The sequence below is a fragment of the Sciurus carolinensis genome, unplaced genomic scaffold, assembly GCF_902686445.1.
Source record: "Sciurus carolinensis unplaced genomic scaffold, mSciCar1.2, whole genome shotgun sequence".
Taxonomy (NCBI): Eukaryota; Metazoa; Chordata; class Mammalia; order Rodentia; family Sciuridae; genus Sciurus; species Sciurus carolinensis.
The window spans coordinates 440,692-465,849 of record NW_025920186.1 but is presented as its reverse complement, the minus strand read 5'-3'; the positions used below and the strand labels follow the sequence as shown (position 1 = coordinate 465,849).

Here is a 25,158-nt window from a genome sequence, read left to right as displayed (position 1 = left end):
TAGCCTCCTTTTTTTAAAAAAGTGATATTTTGTAGAATTCATTTGTAAGTTGATTGTTGGAAGCTTATATGGATTCTTAGGGAATTAATGTTACAAGTAGCAGTTAAGTTCCTCATTCAATCTGTAAATGCATATTTAACACACAGCCTAAGTGGAAAGGGTCCCTCTGCATAAAAATAATAGAATATATTTTCAATACTGGTAAGAAAATAATAAAAATTAAATGAAGTTTGAAAAAAAAAAGAAAAAGAAAAAGAAGATTCTTTTCCATCCCAAGCCCTACCCTCAGGTGTACCCATTAATAGTTTGATTTGTATGTGTTTTAGTCAGTTATTTCACTGCTGTGACCAAAAGACCTGATAAGAACATTTAGAGGAGGAATAGCTTATTTTGAGACTCATGGTTTCAGAGGTCTTAGTCCATAGACTGCCAATTCCATTCTTTGGGACCCAAGGTGAGGCAGGATATCATGGAAGAAAATTGTGGCAAATGAAAGCAGCTCAGGACATCACATGAGGAAACAGGGAGAGAAACTCTATTCACCATGGAAAGAATCTATATCCCAAAGGCATGCTCCCAGTTACCTACCTCCTCCAGCCACATCCTAGTTGCCTTTAGTTACCCCTCAGTTAATCCCTATCAGGGAATTAATTCACTGATTGGATTAAGGTCCTCCTAATCATTTAGCCTTTAAACCTTCCTGCATTGTCTCTCGTATGATCTTTTGGGAGACACATTATGTCTAAACCATAACAGTATGCCTTGAGAATTTTTCAATATTTAAACAAATATGTAGACATTTGTATATACAGAAGGAAGGTTTGTTTCAATAGGGTTGTAGCATACATATTTTTCTCCAACAGGTCAATCTATATATATTGTTGGCATTTTTATACATACAGCAACTTCATTCCTCAAAAATGCTGCAAAGTATTTTATCATGTAGATAGTAATTGATTTAATCTATATCCTGTTAATAGTAATTTAGATCAAAGCATTGACATTTTAAATTAATGTTGTTAGGACAATTATCTACCAATTTGGAAAGTATAAAGTTAAATCATTTTTTTAATGGAATGCTTCATGTATTTGTGTGTTGTGCTTGTGCAGGGGCCATGCTAATTTTCTCTGTATCATTCCAATTTTAGTATATGTGCTGCTGAAGCAAGCACAAAGTTATATCGTTATAACAATAAATTCCAGATAGATTGAAGATTTAATACTAATTTAAAAAGTTAAACTACTAGTAGATAACTTGATTTGATGTCATGTAAGTTAAAATATTCTGAATTATACAACCATGATAAATTATATAAAGGGATTTATAATCTGGGAGTTGACTTAACATTTTGTGTGTGATAGGAAATTTATGGATCATCTAGCAGAAATATACATAAGTGCTCTATGGCATTCTTAACATATAATGCTCTTGAATGCATGCAACATCTCATGTTGGTAGCTCACATACCCTGGGTTGGCCTGTTACATTATGACCAACTCTAGACATAACCTATTTGCTCATATGTCACTTTGTGGGACCCCCAAAGACCAATATAACATACCCAACTGCCTTCTCATTTTTAATTATAACAGTTTAAAATACACCTGCAAAAATTGGGGAAGGAAAACTTTCATTTTGTTGTCTTCAGTTGTTAATATTTGAGTTTGACTTGATTACTGAGAGTAGCTAGTGAAGATTTTGATTTTAATAAAGTGAGACATAAGGGATGAGATTGTGGCTGAGTGGTAGAGTGTTTGCCTTGCATGCTTGGGGCACTGGATTTGATTCTCAGTGCCACATAAATTAATTAAATAAAAGGTATTGTGTCCATATACAACTGAAATTTTTTTTTGAAAAATAAAGTGAGACATAAAATGAGTAAGTTCTGAAGAGAGACTTCAGAAAATAAATGATCAGAGTTTCATCCCAGAAAAAGCCAATTTGAATGGGACATTAGGTTGAAGAACCTTAAGGAACTTCACAAGATATGTTCCTTGAAAGTGGCTAAAATGTTGAAATAAGCACTAGATTCGCAAACAAAATTCACTTGCTCCATAGTTATTTCTGGAGTGGGTATTGCATTCTTTGACAAAAGTACAGTTTCATTATTTCAAGAAATAGTTGAAATAAAATCAGATTCTGATTCTCTTGACTGTAAAATGAAATGTCTTGTGTGAAAAAAACTTTAGAAATTGCAAAGTGATAGTGCTTCATTTTATAAATTATATGATGTAATATCAATGCTATGTATTAAAACATGCTATGTACTTTAAATATCTGAATGCTTACAAGCCCAGGATCAAATTTATCCCTTTTAGGTATTTGGTAATATAGATGATAAAGAATATTTTCAATATTTGTTCCAAGGATTTATTCCAAGCATGATTAATGTCTTGGAATTATCTGTAACTAATTATGCTACTTAGCAGTTTGAACGTCCCATTGGTGTGAAATCATTGGAACTGTAATAGCATGGCACACATCACAATGCCCTGATTTATTATCTGTCACTGATAAGTTTAGATTCACACCATCTGGGATGATTAGCGATTATTTACTATCCCAGGAGGAAGCTGGTGAGGATGTCCTATGTGAGGAAATAGATTACACTGGAGATTCACAGGACTGGCTCCCTGACTACCCTTATGGATATGAGTATATTTCCCTCACAGCTTGACAGAACTTTATTTATAAAGGTGTAAGCAAACATTCTTACTTTTGCCTTAGGGAAGAATCTTTTTTGGTCTCAGAGCAATTTACATGCTTGCTTTTTGACTTGACAGAGCAGTGATTTATAACTCCTCTCTTACTTCTTTTCCAATGGCTAATTTCATGCTAGACTTGAGGCAGGTGGAACGGACTTTCACTTTAGTTTTAGGAGAATGGGCATATGGTAAGGATTCCAAGGTTTTAACAGGTATTAGTGCCACTGGATTGCTTTAAAAATAAACCACCTATACAGTTAGGTATTTGGGAATTCATCTATATCATAGAGGTGGCAGGTGTCCAACATTTTTCTTTAAAGCATGTGTTTTGTGGTTGTATTTTAAATGGATATATAAAGGTTCTTTTTACAGTTCATAGCATCTGTTACAAGATACTTTCTTCTAAAACTTATTTTTCTAAAAAATATAATTTGATTTGTCTCATGACTCTGAAGACGCTTAGTTTTGAGTATCTATATTAGTTCTAATGGTGTGTGTAAAGCTAGATCTTTTGATGTAAATTAAAATGATAGATGGTCAGCAAACTATCCAAATATTTGACCACCCTTCTTCCTTTTTAAAGAGCAGATGCCATTTTCTTTCTAAATTCCCATAATTTTATCTTATGTGCTCATAATGTTCTACTTAATACCAAATATCATTCTCTTACTAAAGTTGTTTGTTTTTGGTCAGTAGTGTCTCAAGATCCTTCTTGAATCCTATTTAATTATTGTTCCTTTTTTAAAATTTTGTAGATGTAGATGGACAGCATGTCTTTATTTTATTTGTTTATTTTTATGTGGTGCTAAGGATTGAACTCAGTGCCTCACACATGCTAGGCAAGCACTCTGTCACTGGGCTGTATAGCCCAGCCCCTATTTACTGTTCCTTAAAGTAGTAATTGACTCAGATCTTAAAGGATGGGTAATTTTGTAATTTTATCTTTAAAGTTATTCCTTTGAAATACTCTTAGCTTTTAAAATTCAACTAAGTCAGCACATCTTCTTTTATATTCAGCTCCCAAACCTTCTTTTAAAAAATTAATTTGATTCCTTTGTGCTGATATTTTCATCAAAGCCATTTTGATGTTGGTAGGGGACAGAGGATCCACCTGTACTATAGCAATTAATGTTGTGTTTCTCTGGGAGTAAATCTTTATATGCTAAAATGGTAAATTTTAAAGAACTGTGTTATTTTCTTCCTTGAATATTTTGCTTACACTGAAATCATGAGGAGTGGAAGCTTTGGGGATACTTACTTGGAATTTAATGCATTTGCTTTTTCTATGGAAACCCTAAGTTTTCTCTTACAAATTTATCAGTCATCCTCATCCACTATAGAAATTGCTTCTGTGGTTGAGTCAGTGTGTCCATTTTAGCGTGCCTGAAGAGTATTGAAACAGTGTATAAGGGCTGAAAGCAAACCTGAGGAAATCTTTATAATCAAAGGGTTGCTCATTCTCTGTTCCTTTTACTGTGAAGCATTGCTTCAGACCAGTATGGTCTTGTTATTGACCTATGGGTGGCATTGATAATCTCACATATACACATATCCTATGTGTTGCTGAGTCACTTCATTTTAAGGATATAGAGGACCTATTTGTGAATGTCCTTGTGAGTACACTGTTCTGTTAAACTTTAAGAACATCAATACATCAATATCTGTCTTTGAAGATGAGGGAGCATAATATCCCTATCTGTAGAAGGCAACCAGACAAATACAATGGGTAGCAACAGATTGCAAGAAATACTTACTGAATTGGCTGGAAAGTTGTGTCAACAGAACGTTCACATGAACTCACAAAAGAAATGTTAGTCAAATAGTTTACTGCTGGGGCAGAAACTATGTTACCAGAAAGTATTTCCTTTAGAAGGCTCTAGCTGGCGACATAGCCCATCACGTAGAGTGCCTGCCTTGCAAGCTTGAGACCCGGGTTTGAGTCCCCAGCACTGTTAGATTGTGGAAATTCCAAACAAACTAAAGAAACCAATTTAGAAGGCTCTAAGTATAAGTATTATCCTATTTAGAGGTTTTGGGACTTTGCGATGTTTTAATAGCAAGCATTTATATTCCCAAATAATTCATAGTGACTGGAGAGTGCCATTTAGTCAGTAACACTGTCTTATAAACAGTTGGTGTGGGTGTGAGTTGGTGTGGATTGAGTCCTGCATGTTTATTATACTAAAAGTAACTTGTACTGTATGATTTGATTTCAAAATATTATTCAATCTTTATAATATTTTTTCTTACTATAAAAATAAAGATGCACACATTTTAGAGCAAAAAGGGTAGGAATAGTGAAATGTGGTTGTATTAAAGTTGCACCCAGGGGGGTTTCAAGACGGTGGACTAGAGGGCAGCTGCATTTCATGTTGCTCCAGGACTCAGGATTCAAAAGAGGAGATAGTGAGAGATTTGGGACCAACTCAAAGCTGCTGGATGAGTCTCTCCCGTTGGGGAGGCATCCCGGATGGGGCAGTAGTCCCAGAACGAAGGGAGCTTTTTGAAGTAGAGTTGCCCAACGAGACACCCCTCCCCCACTGGAGCAGTGAACTCGGACAACTGGGAGCATCGTAGAGGAGGCGGCTCAGCACAGCGCTTGGACTCGGAGCAACCACTGGGGCTCCGGGTGGCTGCCCAGAGGAGGAGGTGCGTGGCGAGCTGTTTGGACTCAGAGCAACCATGTCTGAACACCGGGGGGCTGCCCGGAGGAGGAGGAGCGCGGTGGGTTGCTTGGTCTTGGAGTGACTGCACCAGAGCTACAGGCAGTTGCCAGAGGAGGAGGCGAGTGGCCAGAGGAGGAACTGTGCAGTGAGCTGTTTGGACTCAGAGCAACCATGTCTGAACACCGGGGGCCTGCCCGGAGGAGGAGGAGGAGCTCGGTGGGTCACTTGGACTCAGAGTGACTGCATCAGAGCTCCGGGCAGCTGCTCAGAGGAGGAGGTGAGTGGTGAGTTGTTTGGACTTAAAGCAAGTCCTCCTGAATACCGGGGGGCTGCCTGGAGGAGGAGCGCGGTGGGTCACTTGGTCTTGGAGCAGCTGCACCAGAGCTCTGGGTGGCTGCCCAAAGGAGGCGTGTGGCAGGTTGCTTGGAGTCAGAGCAACCACTCCTGAACACCCGGGGGACTGCTGGAGGAGGAGGAGGAACGGGGCGGGTCACCTAGACTCAGAGTGACTGCCCAGTGCTACGGGCAGTTGGTGGGAGGGGGAGGCGCTCAGTGAGTTGCTTGGACTCCTAGTGACTGCACCGGAACACCAGGCGGCTGCCTGGAGGAAGAGGTGTGCGGCGGGTCGCTGGGAATCAGATCTCATAAGTGAATTCAGTAAAGTAGCAGGATATAAGAACAATGCTCATAAATCTAATGCATTTTTATACATAAGTGATGAATCTTCAGAAAGTGAAATTAGGAAAACTATCCCATTCACAATAGCATCAAAAAAAATAAAATACTTGGGAATCAATCTCACAAAAGAGGTGAAAGACCTCTACAATGAGAACTACAGAACACCAAAGAAAGAAATTAAAGAAAACCTTAGAAGATGGAAAGATCTCCCATGTTCTTGGATAGGCAGAATTAATATTGTCAAAATGGCCATACTACCAAAAGTGCTATACAGATTCAATGCAATTCCAATTAAAATCCCAATGATGTACCTTACAGAAATAGAGCAAGCAATTATGAAATTCATCTGGAAGAATAAAAAACCCAGAATAGCTAAAGCAATCCTTAGCAGAAAGAGCAAAGCAGGGGTTATCGCAATACCCAATCTTCAACTCTACTACAAAGCAATAGTAACAAAAACGGCATGGTATTGGTACCAAAATAGAAAGGTGGATCAATGGTACAGAATAGAGGACACGGACACAAACCCAAATAAATACAATTTTCTCATACTAGACAAAGGGGCCAAAAACATGCAATGGAGAAAAGATAGCCTCTTCAACAAATGGTGCTGGGAGAATTGGAAATTCATATGCAACAGAATGAAACTAAACCCCTATCTCTCACCATGCATGAAACTAAACTTAAAATGGATTAAGGACCTTGCAATCAGACCAGGGACCCTGCAGATTATAAAAGAAAAAGTAGGTCCAGATCTTCAACGTGTCGGCTTAGGACCAGAGTTCCTGAACAGGACTCCCATAGCATAAGAAATAAAAGCAAGAATCAATAACTTGGATAGATTCAAACTAAAAAACTTTCTCTCAGCAAAGGAAACTATCAGCAATGCGAAGAAAGAGCCTACAGAGTGGGAGAAAATCTTTGCCAATCATACTTCAGATAGAGCACTAATCTCCAGAATCTATAAAGAACTCAAAAAACTCTACACCAAGAATGCAAATAATCCAATCGACAAATGGGCTAAGGAAATGAATAGACACTTCACAGAAGAAGATCTACAAGCAATCAACAAACATATGGAAAAATGTTCAACATCTCTAGTAATAAGAGAAATGCAAATCAAAACCACCCTAAGATTTCATCTCACCCCAATTAGAATGGTGATTATCAAGAATACAAGCAACAACAGGTGTTGGCGAGGATGTGGGGAGAAAGGTACACTCATACATTGCTGGTGGGGTTGCAAATTAGTGCAGCCACTCTGGAAAGCAGTATGGAGATTCCTCAGAAAGCTTGGAATGGAAACACCATTTGACCCAGCTATCCCACTCCTCGGCCTATACCCGAAGGACTTAAAATCAGCATACTACAGAGATACAGCCACATCAATGTTCATAGCTGCTCGATTCACAATAGTCAGATCGTGGAACCAACCTAGATGCCCTTCAATTGATGAATGGTTAAAGAAACTGTGTTATATATATATACAATGGAATATTACTCAGCCATAAAGAATGATAAAATTATGGCATTTGCAGGCAAATGGATGAAATTGGAGAATATCATGCTAAGTGAGATAAGTCAATCTTAAAAAACCGAAGGACGAATGATATTGCTAATAAGTGGATGATGACACATAATGGGGAGTGGGAGGGGTTAGTGTTAGGGTTAGAGTTAGGGTTAGGGAGGGTGGCAAGAATGGAGGAAGGAAGGACTGTATAAAGGGAAAAGCCGGGTGGGAGGGGTGGGGGTGAAGGGAAAAATAACAGAATGAATCAAACAACATTACCGTATGTAAATTTATGGTTACACAAATGGTATACCTTTACTCCATGTACAAACAGAGAAACAACATGTATCCCATTTGTTTACAATAAAAAAAAATAAAGTTGCACCCATTAACTATTCCTTATGAAAGGATTAAATAGATAGCTTTGTGGGCAAAGACAACTTTAAAATGATTATTTTCTTTGGTTATGGCATTAACAATATTAGATAAATACAAAAGTATTAGATCAGAATAGTGTATGCAATTTTACATTTCCATTTGGAAGAACTTTAAAGTTCACTTCTGTTTTATTAAGATCTTGAAAGAATAAGAGGAAAGTTGGGCAAGTAGGCTGTCAGACTTGATTGGAGAGACACCTTTATAAGAATCACATTAGAACGTATTAATTATGATCCAGCCAATTCACATTATGGATTCTAAGAATGAAAGCACTTTATATACTCAATAATTAATTTTCTAAAATGGATTATTTTTCTTGGATGAATAATTATGTATTCAAATTATTACAGAATGAAGGTGACATTTTTATAGAACATTTTTTCTAGTTTATAAATGATCCTAATGTTGAAAAAATGCAATCCAGGGGAAGGAAACTTAAGAGAGACAGGAATATTTCAATCTAGATTTTGTTAGGTGCACAGCAATACTTTGGATAGTCACATATCTTTTCTCTGTCTAGCTTTTACTTATATAAAGTGACAGATGGTGTAGATGTCTGTGATTTAAAAAAATATCTTCTTAGGGAATAGTGGTTGTGGGACCCACACAACACAGCATTTGTCTTTGTCTTCATATCATTCTGGCTGAATGGGCAGCAAGGCACAGAAAATATGATTCCACATGACCTATGCAGTGAAGAAATATATTGGTGCACACATGGAGACATGCACCAGTGAAGTGGGCTTCAGGGATACGTCATTCAGTGATTTTAAGCTTCATTTCCCTGTGATTCTCATTGCTTTACTTCCTTTTGGGTATTGACTTCCTCCTTTGGTTGAATCTCACATTCATGCATGACAGCCTCCAAAAGGAAGAGAAGGAAGAGTTCCTTTGAAAAATGTCCTAGAAAAATAAAGAATGATTATCCTGGGACTTCCTCCCACTCAAAAACCTCTCATCAGAAGTCTTACTGGCTCTTGGTGAATTTGTGCCTATTTCCGAACCAATCACTTGCAAGGAGGAAGACAGGATTACCCTTAGTCTAGTCAGGCCTATCTCACAATTTAGTAGGGGATGAATCAGCTTCCCCTGAGGCACCCAGCCTGTATGGGTGGAGGTATCCAAGTTAGGGTTTTGTTTGGGAGGTAGAATAGGAATGTTGAGTAGGGAAGAACCACTAAATTTTATAAGATTTACTGATCTCTCTTTTCCTGTCCTGTCATTTCAACACCCATATTCACCCACTCTTATGAGTGTTCTACATTCTAGATCTGACTCACTAATTATTCAAATTTCCAACATACCTGTCTTCATAATACTTTAATTAAAAGCTGAGAAATTCATGTGGTTTAAGGACAAGGTATTTTAAAAGATGGTAATATTCTTAAGGAATATTTATATTTTTATATAGGTGATAGAAACCTAATTTTACTTCAAGGTATAAGACTTTGGCTGGCCATGTGAAGGAAGAATTATGATAGGTTGGACAACCTGAGGCTCTCAAATCTATACCACACAGGCAGATGATTGTATATCATCAGAATTGTAGAACATTAACATTGTAAGACAGATTGCCAGATTTTGCCCCAAGGATTATTGAAATAATAATTACTGGGGGAAATGAGATGAAGTTAATAAACTTGATTGATTTGTGCTTTAGAAGTTGGATGTTTGTGAGATATACATATATAACATCTGTATGGATCTATCTAAATAGCAGTATATGTTATTCTAAAGGTGTTAAGTGCCTTCTTTGAGATTAGGAAATGCCAAAAAATCACCCATGTTTGGAATATTTTGAAGTCATGCTAATTCCTAAGCTTCTAGATAATTATCAAAGTGATAAACATGGATTTCATAACACATTCATTCTGTTAGATAGTTACTTAATCTTTGTAATACTAAGAGTAAATTGTAAAATTTATGAGATTGCTTCTAGAATAACAATATTGGTAGAGGAAATAACTTGATTTTTGAAAGATAAAACCCTTTAAAATGTCAGCTGAAAATATTAAGAGTAATGATCACCCCTTTCCTGAAATGAAATTTTAACTCATTTTATCTTCTCTCTCACTTATAAAGATTTCCATTCTTCAGATGAAGAAATGGAGATTGAGTCATTTGATCTCATTTATTATAGGTCACACAGCTTATATGTGGTAGAAAATTTTTTTCTGTTTGCATTTTACTACAGTTGGCCTTCCAAATTGGTGAAAATGTTGTACATGATCAGTTTCATGAGTAGATAGAATAAATGCTCCTGTAATGGTATATTTTGAAATTTCCCAAGTATATTCCCCCTCTGTTTTTAGCTATTCTAGAAATTGTACCAGTAATTACTTTCATTTTTTAAAGAATGCTCTTTCCTAGCATTTAAAAATGTTTTTATTAATGTATTATCATTATACATAATATTGGTATTCATTTGGACATAATAATATATGCATGGAATATAATTTGCTCCAGTTCAGTCCCCAGTACATTCACTTTTCTTCCCCTACTCCTTAACCCTTTCTTCCCCTACCCTACTGGTCTTCCTAGCATTTCTAATGCAAAATCAAACTTTGAAGTATAGTTAGTACCTATCTAATCCATTAATATGACAGAATTTTCTTCTTTCAGAGAGGGAAATCACACTGAGAGCATAGGATCTTTGGGTAGGAAGTGAGTTGAGTGTCCAAGCTGTGCCTTAAATATGAATTCTTCTTGAATGGTTTTAACATTGTTTATTGGAGGCAGTCAAGACCTACAGGTGATTTGGAATCCAATTGCTTGAATTTACTTTTGGACTCTATCACACTTTCTGAGTGGCAGTCAGTTAAATCCTTTTTCTCTTGCATAAAATGTGACTATTAATGCTTGCCTTATTCCCTCAAATAGTTCATGTAACAGTCATGTGGGATAAGATAAAGATGTTTCAAACATTATGAAATGTCCCATAGAATTTAATAGAATTATTTTGAAATGTAAGTTTTGTAGGCACTAGTAATAGACTTTCAAATAATCTTCCAAAGTTAAATATTAAATGTGAAAAGTGACACAGTTCTATTGATTTACCATATGCTGAGATATGTGCATTTTATTGTGTATAGTATAAGTTGCCTATGAAAATTATAATTTGTGCTATTTTTTCATTGTTTTTGTCTTCCTATAAGAATCTAGAGTTATTCTTAGTGTTGTCAATATTGCATCCATCATTTTGAAGGGATTCCTACCAGTGAGATTTTAGTATTCCCTCGATACTCTTGATAGCTAAAACTAATAAAATCTAGGTCTCTGATTATAAGCCATCACCAACACTTCTGCCATTTTGGTAATAGAAGTAGAAATCCTTCACTGCACCTATCTACATTTGCTCCTCTGAGACATATTGCATGTGGGAACCAAGATGACAGTTCACTTGGCAATATTATAGTCTCTGAATTAGGCTAATTCATCATTAGCCTCTAGTCTGAGCATTTTCCACAAATGCTAAACTGACACTTACTTGGTCTTAGACTGTTGTAGGATTACTCTTCCTTTTTAATTAAAACAAAGTTTAGAAAGTAGTAGAATGACAGCATTTCTTCCCTTGGCAGTAGTAAAATACTGTCTTTTATATATAAAGATATTGTCCCTGAAGCCCCATTGCTTTGGCACACCATTGCTTACTTTTATACAAAGTAATGGTATTTTAAAAATCATAGAATATAGAGAACAATCATCCATAATTCTCCCAGCACTGTAACTTTTGTTCTTATATTTGTAGATGCCCTTTCAGGTTTTCTCTGAATATATATTTTAAAAATAGTTGTAATCAGTTGTGGCTTTTAAATTGTATGATATAATAAGTCTTTTCCTGTGTTAAGTATGTGCTTTTAATTATTGCTTTCTTTTCAGCTGAGCACAGTGGCACAAGCCTGTGATCCCAGTGGCTTGGGAGGCTGAGATTGTAGGATTGTAAATTCAAAGCCAGCCTCAGCAACTTAGCAAGACCCCAGCAAGAAGGTGTCTCTAAATTAAAAATACAGTGAGATAAGCCAATCTCAAAAATCCAAAGGACGAATGATCTCTCTGATCAGTGGATGATGACACACAGTGGGGGGTGGGAAGGAGGTAAGAATGGAGGAAAGAGGAACTGTGTAGAGGGAAAAGAGGGGTGTGAGGGGTGTGGGGGGAGGAAAAAATAATGGAATGAAAAAAAATACAAAAAAGAGTTGGGGATGTGGCTTAGTGGTTGAATGCCACTGGGTTCAATCCCCAGTACCAAAATAATTATTATTGTTTTTACTATTATTTATTTATTTACTATTTTTACTGCTGACATAAAATGATCACCTTATGTGTGACTGGACCACTATTTTTATTCATTTTATTGGATCATATTAGTTATACATAATGTTCGGTTTCATTCTGACATAATTATAAATGCATAGAATATAATTTGCTCAATTCAGTCCCCAGTACTTACCCTTATCTTCCTCCTCCATTCCCCCTCCCCCATTCCCATTCCTCTACTGATATTTCTGTTATTTACTTAAATTTATTTTTTTGGTTTGTTTTTAATTAGTGTATTTGGAGTTACATAATGGTAAAATGCACTGTATTATATTCATATATGCACATGGGAAAGTTACATCAGATTTATTCCACTGTTTTTCCATTATCTCACTTTTTAATTTGTTCCCAATCTTTTCTTTTATAACTGATACTGGATTGAAGAGCATTTCTCCAGACCAGCAAAGGTGATTTGGGTCATTGAAACAGTTCTATCCATTTTTTTATGATCAAAAGATATGTAATTTTAAGATAGCTGAACCAATGCCAGGTGTAGTTTTTAGACAGAATGAAACCATCCTCATTTCAGGAGACTATTTCATGATCATGATCATAATAGCATCTATTCTAAATAAGCCTTAGACATATTAAAATAAATTACTGATATTATTGAAAACTGATGGGAAGGAGTTTACATAACTACACTGGAAAAAAGAGTTTCTATATATAAGGAAATTCTATAAGTTAACCTCTGCAGTAGTTTTATTCTGAAACACCTTCAAGAAGACCTAGTGTCAAGACAATCAAGAAATAAATGTTATTAGCACTGGGCAAAGTTCACTGGCCGGGGCAGTGGTCCCAGAACGCAGGGAATGTTGTGGGGTGGAGTTGCCCAGTGAGGCTCCCAGACCCGGGCGACAGGACTGGACCAGACAGTGGGCAGCTTCTCAGAGGAGGGATGCCCAGCAAGTGATTTTGGCGCAGATTTGGCTCCCAGGCCCCGGCAGGACTGGACCGCAGGCAGCTTCTCGGAGGAGGGCCACCCAGCGAGATACTCACTCGCAGGGCGAGGTTCCCTGGCCCAAGAGGTAGGTCCAGACCCCTGAGAACATCGCAGAGGAGGGCTGCCCAGCCCAGGTGGTAGTTGTGAACCGAAGGGAACTTCTTGGAGGAGAGCTGCCCAGTGAGACGTCCCGATTGGGTAAGTCTTCCCTGCTGGGTGAGGCAATCCCACCAGGGTGGTAGAACCAGAGACACAGGCCCAAGTCACCCATGCCCCAGCCCCAGTCTACTCCCCATTTAGCTGACTATCAGTCAACAAGTGGAGGCGCCTCTGCCTGCCAGCAGGAAATATACCCCACCTGAAGGTCACCACCCCTAGAGGGGCAGCTTCCTTGAACATCACTGCATTATCAAGTTCCTCCAAGACTTCAGGCTACTGAAGGCTAGGAGGTGAGGTATTGGAAATCTACAGGGACACTATAAATCAATAGAGTTTCACTAATAGGGGGGTAGATACCTGAGCAATAAGAGAAAACAAGGGAAGAAAATGTCCCAAACAAACCTAGATGCTACATCAATAAAATCCAATGACAGCATGGAAGCAGAAATGTCAGGGAGTTCAGAATGTACATAATTAAAATGATCAGAGAAGCAAACGATGAGATAAAACAACAAATGCAGTCTTTGAATGATCGCACCACTCAACAGTTAAAAGAGCAAATGCAGGAAGCAAAAGATCATTTCAATAAAGAGTTAGAGATACTGAAAAAAACAAACAAACAGAAATCCTTGAAATGAAGGAAACAATAAACCAAATTAAAAACTCCATAGAAAGCATACACAATAGGATAGAACACCTGGAAGACAGAACCTCAGACATTGAGAACAAAATATTTATCTTGAAAACAAAGTTGACCAAACAGAGAAGATGGTAAGAAATCATGAACAGAATCTACAAGAATTATGGGATATCATGAAAAGGCCAAATTTAAGAATTATTGGGATCGAGGAAGGCACAGAGAAACAAACCAAAGGAACGAACAATCTATTCAATGAAATAATATCATAAAATTTCCCACATCTGAAGAATGAAATGGAAAATCATGTACAAGAGGCTTATAGGACTCCAAATTCAAGAAATTACAACAGACCCACACCAAGGCACATTATAATGAAAATACCTAACATACAAAATAAAGACAAAATTTTAAAGGCTGCGAGAGAAAAGAATCAAATTACGATCAGGGGGAAACCACTATGGATATCAGCAGATTTTTTAACCCATACCCTAAAAGTTAGAAAGGCCTGGAACAACATTTTTTTTAAGCTCTGAAAGAAATGGATGCCAACCAAGAATCTTATACCCAGCAAAACTTACCTTCAGATTTGACGACGAAATAAAATTCTTTCATGATAAAAAATAGCTAAAAGAATTTACAAAAAGAAAGCCGGCACTACAGAACATTCTCAGAAAAATATACCATGAGGAAGAGATGAAAAACAACATAAATCAACAAAGGGAGGAACTACCCTAAAGGAATGGACAAATAAAGGAGAAACCAAGTTGTGTCAAAAAACAAAAATGAGCCAAATGAGTGGGAATACAAATCACATCTCAATAATAACCCTGAATGTTAATGGCCTGAACTCATCAATCAAAAGACACAGACTGGCAGATTGAATTAAAAAGAAAGACCCAACAATATGCTGCCTGCAAGAGACTCTTCTCAGAGAAAGATACACACAGACTAAAGGAGAAAGGATGGGGAAAAACATACCATGCACATGGACTCAGCAAAAAAGCTGGAGTATCCATTCTCATATCAGATAATGTGGACTTCAAGCCAAAGTTAGTCAGAAGGGATAAAGAAGGACATTTCATACTGCTTAAGGGAAGCATAAATCAGCAGGACATAAGAATCAGAAATATCTATGCCCCAAACAGTGGCTCATCCATGTATGTTAAACAAATCCTTCTCAATACCAGGAATCAAATAGGCCACAACACAATAATACTAGGTGATTTTAACACACCTCTTTCACCACTGGACAGATCTTCCAAACAAAAATTGAACAAAGAAACCATAGATCTCAATAACACAATCAATAATTTAGACTTAACAGATATTTATAGAATATACCATCCAACCAAGAGCGAATACACTTTCTTCTCAGCAGCACATGGATCCTTCTCTAAAATAGACCATATATTATGCCACAAAGCTAATGTTAGCAAATACAAGAAGATAGAGATACTACCTTGTATTCTATCAGATCATAATGGATTGAAATTAGAATTAAATGACAGAATAAAAAACAGAAACTTCTCCAATACCCAGAGATTAACTAATATGCTATTATATGATGAATGGATAACAGAAGACATCAGGAGGGAAATAAAAAAATTCTTAGAGGTAAATGAGAACAAAGTTACATCATATCAAAATCTCTGGGACACTATGAAAGCAGTACTTAGAGGAAGATTTATTTCATGGAGCACATTCAATAAAAGAAGAAAAAAATCAACAAATAGACAACTTAACACTACAGCTCAAAGCCCTAGAAAAAGAAGAACAGAACAACACCAAAAGTAGTAGAAGACAGGAAATAGTTAAAATCAGAGCTGAAATCAATGAAATTGAAACAAAAGAAACAATACAAAAAATTGACAAAATAAATAGTTGGTTCTTCGAAAAAATAAACAAAATTGATAAACCTTTAGCCACACTAACAAAGAGAAGACGAGAGAAAACCCAAATTACTAAAATTCAGAATGAATAAGGAAATATCACGACAGACACGAGTGAAATACAAAACATAATTAGAAGCTATTTTGAAAATCTATACTCCAACAAAACAGAAAACCTTGAGAACATCAACAGTTTTCCAGAGACATATGAATTGCCTAAACTGACCAGGAGGACATACACAATTTAAATAGATCAATTTCAAGTAATGAAAGAGAAGAAGTCATCAAAATGCTACCAACAAAGAAAAGTCTGGGAACAGATGGGTTCTCAGCCGAGTTCTACAAAACCTTTAAAGAAGAACTCATTCCAATACTCCTCAAAGTATTTCATGAAATAGAAGAGGAGGGAACCCTCCCAAACTCGTTCTATGAAGCCAATATCACCCTGATATCTAAACCAGACAGAGACACATCGAGGAAAGAAAATTTCAGACCAATATCTTTAATGAACATTGATGCAAAAATTCTCAACAAAATTTTAGCAAATCATGTACAAAAATATATTAAAAGGTAGTGCACCATGATCAAGTGGATTTTATCCCACTTGCAAGGTTGGTTCAACATCCAGAAATCAATAAATGTAATTCACCATATCAACAGACTTAAAGTCAAAAATCACATGATTATTTCAATAGATGCAGAGAAAGCATTTGATGAAATACAGCATCCCTTCATACTCAAAACACTAGAAGAAAAAGGGTTATTGGGAGCATTCCTTAACATTGTAAAGGCTATCTATGATAAGCCCATGGCCAATATCATTCTAAATTGTGAAAAACTGAAAGCATTCCCCCTAAAAACTGGAACAAAGCAGGGATGCCCTCTTTCATGACTTCTATTCAACATTGTCCTTGAAACTCTAGCCAGAGTAATTAGACAAACTAAAGAAATTAAAAGGATATGAATAGTAAAAGAACTCGAACTATCCCTGTGTGCTGATGACATGATTATATATTTAGAGGAACCAGGAAATTCCACCAGAAAACTTGTAGAACTCATTAGTGAATTCAGTAAAGTAGCACGATATAAGATCAATGCTCAAATCTAATGCATTTTTATACATAAGTGATGAATCATAAGAAAAAGAAGTTAGGAAAACTATCCCATTCACAATAGCCTTGAATAAAATAAAATACTTGGGAATCAATCTAACAAAAGAGGTGAAAGACCTCTACAATGAAAACTACAGAACACTAAAAAAGACATTAAAGAAAACCTTAGAAGATAGAAAGATCTCCCATGTTCAGGGATAGGCAGAAATAATATTGTCAAAATGGTCATACTAACAAAAGTGGTATATAGATTCAATGCAATTCCAATTAAAATCCCAATGACTTACCTCACAGAAATAGAGCAAATAATCATGAAATTCATCTGGAAGAATAAGAAACCCAGAATAGCTAAAGCAATCCTTAGCAGGAAGAGTGAAGCAGGGTATCCCAATACCAGAACTTCAACTATACCACGAAGCAATAGTAACAAAAAAAGGCATGGTATTAGCACCAATATAGACAGGTAGATCAATGGTACAGAATAGAAACTACAGTCACAACCCAAATAAATACATTTTTCTCATACTAGACAATGGTGCCAAAAACATGCAATGGAGATAAGATAGCCTCTTCAACAAATGATGCTGGGAAAACTGGAAATCCATATGCAGCAGAATGAAACTAAACCCGTATCTCTCACGCTGCACAAAACAACTCAAAATGAATCAAGGACCTTGGAATGAAACCAGGGACCCTCCATCATATAAAAGAAAAAGTAGGTCCAAATCTTCAACATGTTGGCTTAGGATCAGACTTCCTTAACAGGACCCTCATAGAACAAGAAATAGAAGCAAGAATCAATAACTGGGATAGATTCAAACTAAAAAGCTTTCTGTCAGCAAAGGAAACTATCAGAAATGTGAAGAGAGAGCCTACAGAGTGGGAGAATATTTTTGCCAACCATACCTCAGATAGAGTGCTAATTTCCAGAATATATAAAGAACTCAAAACACTCTACATGAAGAGTACAAATATCCCAATCAACAAATGGGCTAAGGAAATGAACAGATACTTCACAGAAGAAGATGTCCAAGCAATCAACAGATATATGAAAAAACGTTCAGCACTTCTAGTAATAAGAGAAATACAAATCAAAACTACCCTAAGATTCCATCTCACCCCAACTAGAATGCTGATTATCAAGAAAACAAGCAACAATAGGCATTGGTGAGGATGTGGGGAAAAAGGTACACTCATACATTGCTGGTGGGACTGCAAATTAGTGCAGCCACTCTGGAAAGCATTGTGGAGATTCCTTAGAAAACTTGAAATGGAACCACCATTTGACCCATCTGTCCCTCTCCTTAGCCTATACCCAAAGGATTTAAAATCAGCATACTACAGAGATACAGCCACATCAATGTTCAGAGTTCACAAAAGCCAGATTGTGGAACCATCTTAGATGCCCTTCAATTGATGAATGGATAAAGAAACTGTGGTATATGTATACAATGGAATATTACTCAGCCACAAAGAATAATAAAATTATGGCATTTGTAGGCAAATGGATGAAGTTGGAGAATTTCTTGCTAAGTGAGATAAGCCAGTCACAAAAAACCAAAGGACAATTTATCTCGCTGATCCGCGGATGGCAATACATAATGGGAGGTGGGAGGGAGGCAAGAATGGAGGAAGGAGGAACTGTATAGAGGGAAAAGAGGGGTGGGAGGTGTAGATGGAAGGAAAAATAACAGAATGAATCAAACACCATTACCCTATGTAATTGTATTATTACACAAATGGTATGCCTCTACTTCATGTACAAACAGAAAAATAATTTGTACCCCGTTTGTTTATGAAAAAAAAAGAAAAATGTTATTAAAATACCCTGAGGTCCTGTGGTTACATATCAACTTCAGATCTTAAATTTGCATGCATAACATTAGTAATTTTTCAAATATCTCATTTGTCTGATCGTTCAGTGCTCCTGAAACAACCAAGAGACAAATAACCCTTTCCAGTATATGACTAACTCAAAAAAAATACAGCAGTACTTTACTTTGCATCTATCTTTTGTCTGTCATTGTTATGATGTATTAAGATCCTCGAAAGTGTGGTAGAAATTGCAATTGTTGATATCCTGAAGTGGGGCACTGTAGGGCATCTGGGACTGATATAGGAATGGTGAGTTAGAGTGCAGGATGACCAAGGTGTTGGGAATTAATTGACACTGACAAGGCTTTAGACAAGGAAGCAGAAAAAGTGATGACAGATATGAAGATATTGAAGTCATTGAAAGTAACACAGGACATCCTTGGCTGCTGTTGTTACACATAACTATGTAATCCAATGGAGAATTTCATTCCTAATAAGTTCAATCCTAAGAAAGAAAAGCTGAGAAATGCAGAATACTTAAAAGATACATACACAGCAACAAAGGAATCAGTGTAATTTTACAATCAGAGGAAACGAGGCTAGCCTCCAGGCAAATGATGGCAACAATTTTGTTAGATTGTAAGCAACAAACTTTCATAGAAATCAGAGTGAACTTTGAACATTAAAACAGGAAATAAGATTAAATGATCTGATTAAATGTTATAGCAAATCAGCATGAGGTAAATGTTCATAAAAGGATTACTCTCAATTAGATAAGGCAAGGCAAAAAGAGATCTAGAATGTTCCAGCAAAAAATAAAACTATGCGTATATACACACAGTTGTCCCTCAGTATCTGTGGGGAGTTGGTTCCATTACTCTCTGCAGATAGAAAATTCCGTGGTTGCTCAAGTTCCTTATATAAATTGCTGTAGTATTTGCATATTACATGTCCACATCCTCCTAAGTACTTTATATCATCTCTAGATTACCTAATAAAATGTATATACTATATAAATCATCACTTGACTATATTGTTTAGGAAGTAATGATAAGGAAAAATGTCTGTACATGTTTAGTATGTGTGCAATTTTTTTCCTGAATATTTTTGATATGTGATTGGTTGAATCTATTTGCAGAACCCATGGATAATGGAAGTCAGACTATATTATTGATTTTGTACATAAGCTTATTACATAAGGATTTTTACCAGTTTTCAAGCAGGAGAAACATGTATAGCACATCTCCTTTGTGTGTCCCTTTCTGGTATGCTGTATACAACATGGAGTGGGCAGATAATATTGTTCTTTTGTATGGTTCTATATATCAAACATCTAAGAGTATGTATCATACAGGAAGAATTAAAAATGCTTATTGAATTAGTAGATAAATGAAGTAGATAAATTTAGCTGAATCTTGAGGCTAGGGAGGAAGTTTTCCAGGCAGAGAAAGGGACAAAGTGTTTGGGGAAGACGCATAAACATGAATAAGGTAGAAAGATATGAGTCAACATGAACTGTTAAGTGGACAACTTGAAGACTAATGTGATTATGGTTGTAGAAAATAATGTGTGTCATGGAATGGATTCTGCAGATTATAGGGGGAGGACAAATGACTCTAGATAATAAAAGATTCTGAACCCCATACTTATAAGCTTAGATTTATTCTGTGGATCAAGTGGGAAATTAATATTATAAACTTAACTATGTTTTAGAAACAATACAATGGTGATGCATGAAGGATGTATTAAAGGCAGCTCTTACCTCTGTCATAATTTTGATTAAGACCAGCTTTGGTGATTGCACTGTAGTGGCATGTGGTAAAAAGAAGTCTGCAAAAGAGCAACTCTTCCTCCTTCACCTGCTCTGCCTTCATTAACTGTACAGTGATTGCATCACTGGTTAGATCTGGGACTCATTTGAGCAAAGGGGCAACAGGGAGAATATTTGGCTTTCCAGCTCAAATCATTCTTCTGAGGTCTGGACACTTACCTAACCATCTATTATATATCTGTACTAGGTCGTATAACAAGCATCTCAAATGTAACATGTCCAGACTGAATTCGGCACCTTCCTTTCCCAGAACTGACTCCTAGATTTTCTTAGTAAATGCCACCCATACCACCAAGTTGTCTGATTCTCAAATCTGAGAATCCATATTGAATTCCTTCTCTATCACCTCCTTCCCCTCTTCAAGGACCAATAAATCCCAAATATTCCTAAATATCTTTTTAACATGCACCTCTTTCATTATAGTTGATTTTTTTCTTTTTCTTTTGGTACAAGAGATGGAACCCAGGGGTACATAACCATTGAGCAACATCTCCTGCCCTTTTTATTTTGAGCCAGGCTCTCATTAAGTGGTTTAGGGCCTTGCTAAATTGCTGAGGCTGGTTTTGAACTTGTGATCCTCCTGCTTCAGTCTCCCAAGTTGCTGGGATTAAAGGCATGTCATTATAAGTCTTTTTTTAGCAACTTATTTTCTTCAATATTAGTTATTATTTAATATTTATCTGTCTTCCTGAGTATGTGTTAGGCTCCATGAGGGAAGGAACCATTTCTGTTTGTCAACCACATTATATCTATTACTTAGTACTATGACTAGCATATAGAAAATTTTATGAAAATATTATTAACTAATGATTAACCTGCCTTTGTTTAGATTCCCTTATGTCTCTGGAATCTAACTATTCAAGCAAAATAGCTAAGGGATTCCAGAGCTGTCCTGGGTCTTAGAGATTTCAATTAGAGTTGGTTCAAGTTACTTTTTTTTAGTGGTAATGGTCCCTGGTATACATCTGGCCTGTAGAGTCCTGGATAGATACCAACTCTGTTCATCTTGGGATAGGAAGTTCTGTATCTACCTCTAATAGTAAGACATGTAACTCGGATTTTCATAGGAGCATCACACATGTTTAGAGGTTGACTGATAAATTTGGCTGCTATTTTGTTCTATATTGAGTTTAATTTTAATTTTCAAGTTTAAATTACAGTAGTATAATTTCCTCCCTCTGTTTACATTTCTTTGGTTTTCCTGTTCAAAGGATTTATAGTTCCACTTTATTTGAATGAAAGATAATGAAGGCTGCCCCAACAATCCTCTCATACTGCTATAGTCAAAAGAAAACAGAAGATCCCTACCAGTGATGAAATTAAATATTAGTATTTTGGATGAAATACCATTGAGGTTAATTAAAATTTCATCCAAAATAACCACATGGATCTCATCTATTCTTTAATTCTATCAGAACTTCTGTTTTTCCCTAATCCATCGACTTCTTTTTTCTTCTCTTTCTGTCCAACTTGGATTCCATTCACATTATTTCTATAACTCTGTGTTCCATTACCATATGTGACTCCCTTCTCTCCTTTCTTTTTGTTGCACCTACCTGGAATGGAAAAAAATCCATCTATGGTGAACTTCATTCTTGTACTTATAAATTAGTAATAGTTTTTCTTAAAAGGATCCTCCAAACTACTTGGCAGTTCTAATCATTTTCATGATCAGATCATTCTACAAAACCCATCCTAATAGTTGTTCACTCTACAAACTTTTGCCTGACACCATGCTTCCCATGCTATTTTCAATTCATGTTTTGCCTTCTACTTTAGAGGGAAAAAGTCATCAGATTGGACATTTCTTGTCTTTACTGTTCAAACTAAAACCATTTTCTGCTTTAATCCTACTTCTGTTTTATCTTGTATTAATGGAGAAGATGTTCTGCCTATTTAAAGGTAATCTTTCCCCCACATTCTTAGGATTTCACCTAAGACCTCAGCTTTATATAATATTTATGCTACTTGCTATTTATTCATATTTTGCAGTTTTTTCAGTTCCTTTGCACTGACTTTTAAATTAATTTAGCTCTGTCATATGTAATAAAGCAAACACCTTACTTAACTGTACAGCCACTTCCAGCTAGCACCCCTATACCTCTCTCTCACTATCTTCTTGCTCCATTTTTTCACTACCAACTTTTTGCCCAGTTTGGTTACATTGGTTGCAGTCTTCTCAGTAAACTGAAAATATTTGTTCATGAGGCCAGTATTGTCTCTATGATGAAGATCTCTTATTTCTCATCTGAGTTTACCTCTCAATAGTCATTTGACAAAGCTGACTATTTTCTCCCTGGTTTGACACACCTGTGTTTTGGTTCTCATGTGAACATCCCCTGTTTGTTTATTTTTTTCCTTCTATACCTCTGGCTGCTTACTCCCTCAGTTGACAGTTCATCTTCTAACTGGCCAGTAAATGTTAAATTTTTTTCATTATTCAGTCTTAGCCCTTCTTCTTTCCTTCTGTATGCTCAGTCTATAGTAGTTCTTCATTCTGGATGATTATTAAAATCATAGAAAAGTGCTTAAAATGTAGTGATAACATCCTAACTAATCAAATCAAATCTCTGGTACCAGTCATTAGCTTTTGTAAAATAACAACTCTGCAGATAATTCTAATGTCCAGCCAGGGTTCAGGAGTACTAATCCAGGCTATCTCATTCAACCTATGGTTTCTACTACCATCTATAGGCAGATGAGATGCAAATGTCTCTGTAGTCTAAACTGTTCATCAGTGCCCCCCAGTGTGTGTTCAACTGCCTTCCTGATTTGTTTTCTAAAATGTCTTAAAGAAAACTCACATATTTGATTCTCTTCTCTTCATTTGTCTTCTGTTGCAGTTAATAGATTCATCATGCATACCCTGGACAAGCCAGAAACACAGGACTCATCCTTAACATGTCTCCTTCACCTTCTTTATCCCACCATTACATCATGTGTGTTTTACTTAAATCTTTTGAATACATAACATGTCCCTATCTTTGTAACTTATATTCTAGTTTACAACATTATCTATCAAGTGGACTACTGTATTATCTCCTAACTAACTTTGTCTTTATTCCTCTTATCCCTCTAATTCTTCTCTGTATGAAACTAAGCAATTGTTTGAAATACATATCTAATTACCTTCCTCACTTCAATACATTTAAAAGTTTTCTTAAATTTATATTGCTATTAGCAAAAAGAAAAATCACCATAAATGGTTGTATCAGTTTAGAATTCTTTGGCTATAAGCAACAGATTTTGATTTGGGTTAACTCAAGGAACTGGGAATTTACTAGATGAATATCAGTTGATATTAGAATTGATGGAAAGATGAGATAATTTGGAAGTAGGAAGGAAAGTCATTTTGTATATATTAGAGGTTGGTAAGGACTATGAAACAATCTGCCCAGGATATAGCTTCTTAATTTGTTCAGCAATCAATATATTATACAATCTGGGACACTTTTGAAAATGAAAGGGAATGATAATCATAATTGTGACAGGAAAAGGGACATTACCAGGATCATTTCAGGCAAACCAGAATCTCAGTTCAACCTAATAAATTACTATAATCCTGGCTAAACCATTCTCAAATTCCTGTTCCATAGACATTGTATTTTTTTTAAGGTACTAGGGTTTGAGATAATTTGTTATGTACTAGTTCATATCTAATAAAATATTTTTAATACAATTGATGAGAAGTAATTCTTCCCCACTAGCTGCTGCCTCCCCAAGGGCACAGTTTCTTTTGCTTGCCATTGAATCTTTAGACATTTTATGAATGAATAAATAAATGAATGAATCAGTATAATTTGTTTGCATCTTGAAAGCCACTATGCTGCAGTTACTAACTGGTTCTTTTAGACTGACTTACACATAGTCTTTCAGAAATTCATGAGCCCGTGGGCGTTTGGAAAACAAAATTTGATAATTCTGAAAAGAAAAATCCCAGATTTTCACCTGCTTAATTATCTTGTTAGATCCAAACTTTATTTAAAGAGGGATATTATATTTTCAATGACTGAATAAATGAATAAATCATACAGAAGCTGTCACTTTTAGTATAAAGCTTTTGGAAAGGAAAACACTGTTATAAACAAGTGGTGTACTGTGAATAATGCAATTTGAAATAATCTCAAGCGAAGAGATGGGCCCAGTTAAACTAGACAGTAACCTTCCACTTGCAAAGTCGTTTTCTATGAATGACTTTTGCAGCTTTGGCTCCTTGATCTTCATGCAAAATTAACTGTCATCAAAATTTCATGGTCTATAAACTAAGCCACTTCAGTTTTGTGTCACCCTTATGACACATTGAAGTGTGACCACAGATGAGAGAATAAACCATGACAGAAATGAGAAAATGGTGGTGGGGGAACTATGACATAAATGATAAACAAACAATGTGTGTAAAGATATAAACCAGGCATTTGCAAAATTGGCATTCTATTGCAAAGGCTGTTTTTCCC

At 36.1% G+C, this 25,158-nt stretch overlaps 1 non-coding gene across 1 annotated transcript; it reads right to left on the bottom strand.

Moving 5' to 3' along the window:
* Positions 1-1,065: 1,065 nt before the first annotated feature.
* Positions 1,066-1,172, bottom strand: LOC124974860 (U6 spliceosomal RNA). Its single transcript, XR_007106823.1, has one exon. It is a non-coding gene; the product is annotated as a U6 spliceosomal RNA (small nuclear RNA).
* Between the last annotated feature and the right edge of the window lie 23,986 nt (positions 1,173-25,158).